This window comes from Callospermophilus lateralis, chromosome 14, assembly GCF_048772815.1.
Source record: "Callospermophilus lateralis isolate mCalLat2 chromosome 14, mCalLat2.hap1, whole genome shotgun sequence".
Taxonomy (NCBI): Eukaryota; Metazoa; Chordata; class Mammalia; order Rodentia; family Sciuridae; genus Callospermophilus; species Callospermophilus lateralis.
In genome coordinates, this window is record NC_135318.1 from 47,863,853 (window position 1) to 47,875,196 (window position 11,344).

The 11,344-nt window shown below is 40.7% G+C and overlaps 1 non-coding gene across 1 annotated transcript; it reads left to right on the forward strand.

The window, feature by feature from the left end:
- The first annotated feature begins 10,854 nt into the window (after nt 1–10,854).
- Trnas-uga (transfer RNA serine (anticodon UGA)) lies at nt 10,855–10,925 on the forward strand. Its single transcript has one exon. It is a non-coding gene; the product is annotated as a tRNA-Ser (tRNA).
- The last annotated feature ends 419 nt before the right edge of the window (nt 10,926–11,344 follow it).

Genomic DNA, 11,344 nt, shown 5'->3' on the forward strand with positions numbered 1-11,344 from the left:
CAGGAGATGACCTGACAGGCAATCTCATGATCTGACTTGTGCTTTGCAGCCTATACACAAACAGCTATCAAAAGCTCTGCGAGTTGCCCTCCCTTTCACAGGACATGCCAGGCAAGTTAAGCACAGCAAATGTCCAGAGGTCCAGACTGACCCCTTTGCCTCCTGTATGGGAAACGTTCATACTTGGAGCTATTCATTCTTGAAAACAAGCACAGTGGGGCCAGGGTGCTTGCTTGCAGAGGCGAACTGGAATGGCAATGAGCAAGAGCAATGACTGTGAACCAAATTGCAAACACTGTGCCCCATGAAAGAAGATTGGAGGAAGATAGGGAAAGAGGAAGTAGAAAAGGACGCAGGGGAAGTTGGTCGTGGCATAGGAAGTGACCCCTGCCTGCCTTTTACTTTCTCTCATCTCCCTTTTCACTTGCTGTGCCTTCTCTTCTCAGCTTTGCTGCCCTACCACGCCTCCCAGACCCCAACACAAGTGTGTCGCATCACATGGGACACATGCCTCACACTGATCGTTTATGAAGCACTAATTTCTGTAGAGGTGTCGGAGCCTGTCTCTCCCTATCTGACATCACAGCAATGCATTTAAAAGCACGGTCCCTGCTCCAGAGGCATCGTGTCCCCTTATGCTTAGCCTGTTATCTCACTGGTGTTCCAATCTTGAGGTTTCATCCCATAACCTCCTGCTTAGCCTCCTGCTTAGCGCCTCAAAAAGCCTGGACACCATCATCTTTCTTAAACCAGAACCATTAATATGTATCTATCATTGAAAGAGTGACTTTCTTTCTGTGTCATGCATACTTAGAGGTAATGTGCATTCTAATTGAAAAGAAAATTGGTCAAGACAAAAATGCACATTTACCTCGAAGTATATGCAGTTACCTTCCTGCCTATCCAAAGTGTCTATTTTGCTGTGAAATCTTTAGTCAGGGGGTAATAACTTATCCAATAGAACCAGCCAACGTGCAATGTGGTGTTCATCCGTTTCACTAAGAATGGCCTGGAATGTCAGGGGGGAAAAGTACTAAGGAAGGATTCAGAAGATTAAGATTGTCGCTCTGGCCTTGGAACTTACTAACATCACTCTAATCTATAACTTTTTATCAAATAGTAACAGCAGCTTTGCAGCGGGGCCAGTCACTTAAACTCTCTTGACCTCAGTTTCCTTACATGTGTATGGAAGTACTTTGAAAATGGTAAAGTACCATATCAAATGCACAAGAATGTTATCAGAACAGTTAATCACCATGCCACCTTTGGACCACTCAAGTTTAAGGTTGACATTTACATGGCTGCAAAATACAAATGAATAAAAATAAACTGTGATTGATTTTATGTCTATTGTCTTGGCAATAGACAAATATGTTAATATCCCAGGGTAAAAAATATACAAATATACAAACCAGATTAAATTAATAGTGTTTTGGGTTTTTTAATTCCTTCTTTTTTTTTGACACAATTCAGAATTGAGAAAGAAAGACATTAAACTCAACTTCATTTTTTCAAAAACAGTTTTTAGAAAAATAGTGCAGCTTATTTTTTAAGTCTTCTTCTTGAATAAAAATCAGGCCCTTAGCAGTATCATTTTATACTACTTAAAAGTTTCAAGTTATTTGGACACTTTCCTATCTGAATTAGGCCCTAGGCCAAAAGTTTTGTTTTACAACTGTCTACTTATCCAATTGATAAGCATCTTTCTGATAATTATTCCCAAAGTAATGTTATTTGGGTTTGTATTTGTAAACTGTTTCCAAAGACCTCTGGGAAAAGAATAGGAAACAAACAATCACAAATGTTGGCTATTCATGTAACTTTGTCAGTATACATGTGTCTTTAAATTCAACAAAAAACATTTTCTCTGAAATGGATTCATCAAAATCAACAGTGTTTACTCTCTTGAAAAGTGTTTTGGAGAATTTAGGCAATTAGCTAGATATATTCAATATGACTTAAATCATATTCTAATCCCATTAGTATAGATATTTTGGACAAAAATATTAAAGGGAATGAAATTGCCTAGATAATAAATCTAAGTTTGCATTTCAGAAATTCCCAGAGAAGAAAGATGGTATCATCAGAATCCTTATGATCCCTAGTTATCAGTGGCATGTCTAATATTTATAGGTACCATTCTACTTCTACACAAGTTTATGACTTAACTAAAAATATGCTAAGCTATAGATGGACACAGTTATAACAATGGGTAATGCCCAGTATTAATGGACAACAAAATACTAAAAAACAGTGAAGCAAATGTAGTACAACTACAAGCATCAGTATGTGCGAATCTTTTAAAAATCATTATCAGTTGCAAAAACAAAAGTTGCTAAAGAACATAATACCATATGATTCTATGCATAAAAAGTCCAAAAATAAGCAAAATTTGTGCTATTTAAGGATACAAGCTTTGATTTTTAAAAAGGGGCAAAACCCAAAAGTTAATAACAAGAATAAATAAATGGGACTTACTTAAATTAAAAAGTTTTTCTCATCAAGAGAAACAATAAGAGAGGTAAATAGAGAGCCTACATCCTGGGAACAAATTTTTACCCCTCACACTTCAGATAGAGCCCTAATATCTAGAACATACAAAGAACTCAAAAAATTAAACAATAGGATAACAAATAACCCAATCAACAAATGGGCCAAGGACCTGAACAGGCAATTCACAGAGGAGGACATACAATCAATCAACAAGTACATGAAAAAATGCTCACCATCTCTAGCAGTCAGAGAAATGCAAATTAAAACCACCCTAAGATACCATCTCACTCCAGTAAGAGTGGCAGCCATTATGAAGTCAAACAACAATAAGTGTTGGCGAGGATGTGGGGAAAAGGGTACACTTGTACACTGCTGGTGGGACTGTAAAATGGCAAGGCCAATATGGAAAGCAGTATGGAGATTCCTGGGAAAGCTGGGAATGGATCCACCATTTGACCCAGCTATTGCCCTCCTCGGACTATTCCCTGAGGATCTTAAAAGAGCGTACTATAGGGATACTGCCACATCAATGATCATAGCGGCACAATTCACAATATCTAGACTGTGGAACCAGCCTAGATGCCCTTCAAAGGATGAATGGATAAAAAAAATGTGGCATCTATACACAATGGAGTACTACGCAGCACTAAAAAATGATAAAATCATAGAATTTGCAGGGAAATGGATGGCATTAGAGCAGATTATGCTAAGAGAAGCTAGCCAATTCTTAAAAAACAAATGCCAAATGTCTTCTTTGATATAAAGAGAGCAACTAAGAACAGAACAGGGAGGAAGAGCATGAGGAAAAGATTAACATTAAACAAAGACGATTGGGGGAAGAGAGAGGGAGAGAGAAGGGAAAACATATGGAAATGGTAGGAGACCCTCAATGTTACACAAAATACATAGAAGAGGTTGTGAGGGGAAAGGGGGGAAACAAGGGAGAGAATTGAACAACAGCACAAGAGGTAGAGAGGGAAGATGGGAGGGGAGGGGAGGGGGGATAGTAGGGGATAGGAAAGGTAGCAGAGTACAACAGTCACTAATATGCCATTATGGAAAAAGGTGAGTGTGTAACCGATGTGATTCTGCAATATGTATTTGGGGTAAAAATGGGAGTTCATAATCCAATTGAGTCAAATGTATGAAAGATGATTTATCATGAGCTTTGTAATGTTTTGAACAACCAATAAAAAAATAAAATAAAAATAAAAAATAAAAAGGGGCAAAACTTTAGTAAAGAGAAGCAAGAAAAAAAATTGTACAAAATATAAGCAGCAGATATCTTCTGGTGAGAAAGAGAGTCATTAGTAATACCGTGACAGATAAAAATGAAGTAGATGAAAATCCCCAAGACCATGCAGGCTTAGAAGAGAGGGACAAAGTCATCTATGGAATGACACAGAGGTGAAAGAGCAGTTGCATAAGAAGAGGAGAGAAGCAACAAAGGGCACGAGAAATAGACACTGAAAAAAACAGAAACACCAAGAACATGTGTTTGAGAGCCCAAGAGAGAAGGGAAGGTGCAGAAAAGTCTGGAAAATGAGAGGTGGATAATGAGAGGTGGATAATGCCCATTAATTAAGTAATCAGGAAGTCATGCAATTGGTGTGAGTGTATGTGTGTGTGTGTGTGTGTGTGTGTGTGTGTGTGTGTGTTGCTAGGCATTGACCCCAGGGCCTTGTGCATGCAAGACAAGCACTCTATCAACTGAGCTACATCCCCAACCCATGGGATAAATTTTGAAATAGTTTCCGTTATTAGTAGGGGCAGAGTCTGACCAATGTCAGGAGGTGAAGGCAATTGTTAAGAAAGGAGATAGAGTTTTGTAGACACCTTGAAGAACTTGGCTATGAAGATAGGATGTCGCACAGGTGAAAACTGGCTGCGAAGTTGGGGCCATATAGGTTTTGTTTATTTTCTTGTCTGTTTCAAGATTAAAAGAGACTTAAACTTGGACATAATGATAGGAAAAACCAGTAGAGAAGAGAGGTGAAAAGACAGGAGACAGAAAAGCTCATTAGAACATAAAAATGAATTCCCTCTCCGACTGAACATAGCTAAAATTTTAATGAACTAATTCTCACCGAAATTAGGACGATACACATTTGCCTTTCAAATGAATGCCAGACATCACACACCCAATCAAGAGCAGTCCTGCCCGTCCAGAAGATCATGAGGAGTCTAAGTTAGTGTTTTGTACTTGCTATCAGAAACCCGAGAAAACAAGTTTGACTCTCACCCTTCTTGTCTTGCCTGGTTTAAAAAAAAAAAAATAGTCTTCCACATCTGAAGGTGAAATGAAGAGCAAGTTATTTTGCTCTGATTATGTGGGGCTGCACCTCTGCAAGCCTCATACTGAAGTCTCAAGTTCAAGATTAACATACATCCCATCCCACCAGCCCAGGGGATCCTTCTCTGAGCAGTCTTGTCTCCGTCTTACCCAGACAGTCTACCAGCTCAGTGAGCAGATCCCAGTTCAGGAATCAGGAAAAAGAATAGGAACTGCATGGAACATGATGCACCAGGCTATTCAGAGAGGATGGCTTCACCTTTGGGAGGGCCTTACTTGGGTAGAGTATAGGGCCTTTCATTGAGAACAATCATGCAATCACAGGCTGTGCTCCCAAGTACAGATAGCTCACAGATTCTCTGAGAATATTAACCGAAAAGCCAGCTCAAAATTCAAACAAAGCACAGGCCTTGCCCATCTGCATCCACATAACATTTTTGTCATCTTGGGACTATCCTAAGTCAGAGAGAGAGCATGCCTTGAACCCGGGTTTTACTGGGGGAGGCTGTTCCATGGAATATTTTATCCCCCAAAGGGCAAAGGTATAGGATTTCAAAGGAATAGGTGAATGTAACTCAACCTCAGCGGGTAATGCCTACTCTTGGAGCCACGCCTTATTATCTGAGCTGGGGTAATGCCCAAGTTACTGTGACCTGGCACTATCCGGCCAGACTGAACACAATAATTATTCAGAACCCAGTGCATCAGGACTTAAAGGCATCCACATCCAGGACTTAAAGGCTCCCGACAACCCTATACAATCCTTCCCCTAGAGAGTGGGCAGGACCTGTTACTTGCTCCTCACCAACAGGATGTGGCAAAGGTCACAGGGTAGCATTGTGGTGATCGGAGTACCTTCCATGGCAAAGATTGAAGGATTTTATTGACTAAGTTAAACTAATACATCATCATGAATCAAAACTCACGTTGTCTGGGAGGGCCTGACCAAATCAGGTGAACTCTTTCAAGTGGGTCTCAAGGTTAGAGACCCTCGCTCCTTCTGGCCTTGGTGCAACAAAGACCATGAATTGTAGAGCTGCAAGGAAATTGATTCTGACAACAGCCTAAGGGAGCCTGGAAGCATATCTCTGCTCAGTCCAGCCTGTCAGAAGAAAGCAACTTGGCCAACACCTGGATAGCAGGTTTTTGAGATATTGAACAGAGAATCCAGCTATGCTCAGCCCTAATTCTTGATCCGAAGAAAGGGTGTGAAGATCAATGTTCATTGCTTTAAGCCACTAATTTTGAGGTGATTTATTAAGCAGCAGTAAAAAGTGCATAAAGCAGCCAAGGCACATCTGGGCCTAACTTTGGCTTTGAATCATCCAAAGTCCTAGTTTTGGGGGAACAGAAGTCCACTCTAGTTAGCAAGCAAAGATTATGCACAGCTCACAGCATTTCCCAGAGGTCACAGTCTTAGAATCTATGCAGCTAGGAGCCGTTCTCCAAACCACACAGCAGCCCCTGTTCGGACCATCAGCATCACCCAGGAGTCTGCAGCTTCGGCCACCACTTCTTCTGGAAACCACATGTAGCCACTGACTGCTGCCAACCACGTGAGAACTGGCATTTGCAAGATCCCTCTTTTCTCATAAATATATTACCAGCTCTGTGATCAAAGGAGAGCCCGCACTTCTAAGCTGTAGGATCCAGGTCAGATGCCTCAGGTGGAGGCCCTCTGCAGAGCCTTTGGGACACTTAGGAAAGGGAGGAGCTTGCATTGGAAGAGGTGGGCTCTGTCAAACAAGTGAGAACTCCCTCAAAGAAAGGAAGCGGCTTCAGGTGCAAGGAGGCAGAAATGAATGATGCGTTCACTAAATAAGTTACTCCTCATGCCTTGCCAGAGTCCTCATGTCACCCTCTGATGGTGTGGAAGTCCAGGTGAGGTTGGTTAACTTCACAGATCGGCTTTGGAAAATGATCCACCCCAAACTCCATCCTCAAAATATGCAATCCTGAGAATATTCAAATGAATGTTGTGTTTTAACTCGGGACAGGATAAAAGTCCGTCTGGGTCTTGTGGGGTTTTCCGAGCCACTTTGGTTGTCATGGAACACAGCTGATTAATCTGGTAGTGATCCTGAATATTCACTCCAGCACTGGAGCAGGGCTGCCAGGATTCTAGGCTGAAGATACTTGTCCCTGACTATTATCCCATCACTAATCATCGTTGATAAACATTGAAAATATTAATCAGCTTCCATCTGATCACAATCCCCCGTCTAACCACAGCAGAATCTCTGTTGTTTATGTACTGGCTTCTTTCCTCCTTCCTTTGCTTTGCTCATTTAAAGCCTCCCTTCCTGGCCTCCTCCTTCCAAACAGGATCCTGACAAATGGTGAAAGGCGGGGATGCATCCCATGATTCCAAGGGCACTGATACTGAATCAGCTGCAACAAAGGAGAACAGGGAGACAGCAAAGGGAAAAGTCCAGCCACTCACCCACTCACCACCAGGGTTCAACATCAAAGTGTGAGTATACCATCAATTCCCCTCCCAGACTACAGACTGTCTCCCTGCAGAGAGAGAAGAAAAGTGAAGAGGGACAGAGAGGGAGAGAGAGAGGGAATAGGAGCACCTGGTGACTAGACATGATACCTAGAGACAGGAAGTGTACTTGAAGACTGTGACAACACAGTAGATGAGAAGGCAATGTGGGATATCAAAATCACTGTTATGGCATTTGACTTCTTTAGAAGCAAGTAGTATGCCCACTTGAAATACATGCCTAACCATCTCCAGGCTCCCTCGCTTTTTCACAAAACTGACACTGATCATAACAACAGAGAGATGTGGATAAAATAACAAAGCTCAGAAATGGAAGCTCGCTCCAGCAGTGGACCTTTACAGCCAAGTACCCCCAAGACCTTCCTATCCCAGAATATGTCACAGGCCTAGAATATTTTCTTTAAAAGAAAAAGAAAAAAAAGGAAGTGTTTCCTTTTCCTGTTCTTTGAAGCAGCTGGAAGGTGGTAGGTGTAGAGATGGGGGTGTAGCCAGAGGAGAGAGGAGTTCTTATTTGGTGGTTGTGAGATTTTTCTGTTTGGGTTGGACTCCGTTGAATACATGTTCTTCATTACTTGTTTTGTAGTTTTCTAGAGAACAAGGTGTTCCATGCCCTTTGGGAAATGGGATTTGGCTAGAAATGTGAGTGAGAAAGCATAATTTTAGGAGGAAAAGTCATGTATTTAGACCTTAGATTGATGGCACATAGTGTCAGACTCATACTTTTGTGTCCAATCCTCTGTACTAGGCACCGTGAAGGTACCAGGGATACAGAGGTGAGCAAATGGACCCTGGCCAGGGTCACAAAGCTTACAACCTAGTGAGATAGATATTCTTCAACTAATCAAATGTCTATGTGATTGATTACCAATGTGACAATTGCTAGCACCTTGCTGTGGGAGTCCATAAAAGAGCATCGTGAGCTGGGGGTGGAAGTGAGGAGAGTCTCACTGAAGATGTTCAGAGAGCAAGAGACGGAGGGCCAGGGGTGATCGGGGCAGAGCAGGAAGCAGTCCATTTGTTATGGTTTGAATATGGAATGCCTACAAAGTCCCATGTTGAAAGCATGGTCCCAAACCCAGAAAGGTTCAGAGGTGGGGCTTGTAGGTACTGATTGGATCATAAGAGGTCTAACCTTATCACTGGCTGAATGGAATATTGGGAAGTGGTATCTAGCTGGGGACTGCTGGGACTATTGAGGGTGTGCCCTGGAAGTTTTCTTATCTCCAGACTTCTTATCTTTCTCCTCCTCCTCTTCCTCCTCCTCCTCCCCCTCCTCCTCCTCCTCCTCCTCCTCCTCCTCCTCCTCCTCCTCCTCCTTCTTCTTCTTCTCTCTCTCTCTCTCTCTCTCTCTCTCTCTCTCTCTCTCGTTTTGTCTCACCTCAGTCCCAGAGTGATGGAGTTGACTGACCACATACTGAATCCTCTGAAACAGTGAGTCAAAATAAATCTCTCTTCCTCTAACTTGCTCCTGTCAGATACTTTTGTCACAGAAATGAACAGCTCACCAATGAGTCATTCCTCCTTGGACATCCCAAAGCTCTCTACATAGGGTCAGGGACCAAAGAAATAGTGCCCACCATGCCATCCTTTATGGAGTCCATCTTCTCCTGGCTGAGATGTAGGCAATAGATTATTTAAAATGGTGACAAGGGCTCTGAAGGACATAAACAAGGGGTTGAGAGGAAGAATAACAGAGTGTCAACACCAGAGTGCTTGGAGAGGATCCTCAGAGGAGGTGACATTGATACTGATGCATAGATGATGGGAAAGAGCTTTATTCACAAGGAATGCCAAGGAGGCCTCAATGAGCAAAGGCTATAGCATAAGACCACACTTGTTCCATGGCTTGAAGAGTGAGTAAGAAAGAGAATGAACAGTAATAATGAGGTTGGAGGTGGAGCAGAGTGTTTGGGGTCTCCTATGCAGAGGAGGGGTTGCCTTGTATAAGGCAAGCTGAAAAAGTTCTGCATGTAGTGACTATTTTCTGGGTCTTATCATTTTCCATACATTCTCCAGATGATAAATCATATTTGAAAGTACAGACATGGTCTCCATGTTGTTGGGCAATTCGCAGGTACTTTTGAGGTAGGGGCAATATTTTTGAAAGGCTTGCGCATTTTAAAGCAGGAAACAATATTAGCATTGAAGAGTGATGTTGGACAGATAATAGCAATTGTGATCTTTTACTGGGACTTGCCAAAAGGTCACAGTGAGCAGGATAGAATCCACATGAATTACCTCATTGGATTGACCCTCGATTGTGTAACTTTCCAAGTAGAACACATTTTAAAATAAATGTGGAAAGGAATTACACATTCATATTTCTGCTCAAAAAATTGACCCTTAATTTTATTATCCTTAAACACTAAAGTGCAGGTGGAGAGGCAAGGAATGTTTTATTAGTTAGATCTTGGGAAAATCCACATTTCTGGGCTTCTGTTTTAGTCATCTATCCAAAAAAAAATTTGGCTTAAATTTACCCAACACAAGGTCACTGGTTTAGTTTGACAAATAATTTTTAGAATACTGTCTCTTATGCAATATTTGGCAATAATCATCCAGATAGATAGATAGATAGATAGACAGATATAGTGTCCTGTACTTTTATTTGATAAATCTGGCAACTCCAGTTTGACAAGATCAAATGATCAGGAAAGCATGACAATTGATGAAGAAATTTTCAAGTCACTGGTGAAATGAATAAAAACAAAAAGAGAGGAGATGGATTTAATTTAATTATCTGCATTACTAAATTTGTTCATTTCAAAGGATTATCCTCCCACTAAGATGTCGTTCTTTTCTCTTTTAGGCAATTAAAACATTTAGTTTCATGAAATGATGATGATAATAGCTTTTGTTGTTGTTGTTACTTGTTGATTTTTAAAATTTTTCTTGGCAAAATAAAATGATAGCAGCCTAACACATGTATGATTTTAATTTGCTTTTACTGAGGTATAATTTATACACAGTGAAATGAACAGAACTTAAGTTTTACAGCTCAAAAGGTTTCTCGAGAAGCATCACACCAGTTTCCAACACATAGAATGTTCCCTTTGCCCCTTCTTTGTCAATTCTCTCCCACTCCCTCAAAGACAGCCACTGTTCTTTTTGTTGTTCTTTTTTAATCAATTAATTTATTTATTTTAGTTAAGGATATATGGCAGCAGAATGCATTTGGATTCATTGTATGCAATTATAGCACAACTCTTCATTTCTCTGGTTGTACATGATGTAGCGTCGCACCATATGTGCAGTCATACATGTACCTAGGGTAATTAAAAATGCATTCACCAGAGCTCTGTTCTAGACCATCATGTCAGTAAAATGTTATAATACTCTCTTCTCTGGCTTATTTCATTCAACAAAGTGTTCTGAGGTTCATTAGTGCTGTGGCAAGTTTTATAGTCTTTATTTTATTTTTATTACTAAATAGTTTTTCTCTGTATAGATATACCACATTTTGTTCATGTATTCCTCAGTTACTGGATATTTGCATTGCTTTTTCCAGTTTGGGGCTGTTATAAAATAAAGGTGCTATGAAAACTTTTATATAGGGCTGAGGATGTAGCTCAGTTGGTAGAGTGCTTGCCTTGAATGCACAGGTCCTGGGTTCAATCCCCAGCATCACTAAATAGATAGATAGATAGATAGATAGATAGATAGATAGTTTCTATAAGTCTTTGCATGGCCATGTTTTCCACAGAATTGGAATTGCTGGGTCATATGGCATGTTCATGCTTAACTTGACCTAAAACTGTCTAATGTTTCCAAAGCGCTGTACCATTTTATATACTCCACGGCACTGTGTGAAGTTCCTGTTTCTCCACATCCTTGCCAACAATTGATATTGTCAATGTTTTCAATTTTAATCATTTCAGTGGGTGTGAGATGTCATTTTGTTATATGTTAAACTTATATTTCTCTAATGATTAATGATGCTGCCATTTCTCATGTGTTTATTGGCTGGGATATGTCTTCTTTCATGAAATGTCTGTTCTAATATTTATCTTCTGCTACTGGTTTAGCTGAATTTCAGAAATTTGTATGAA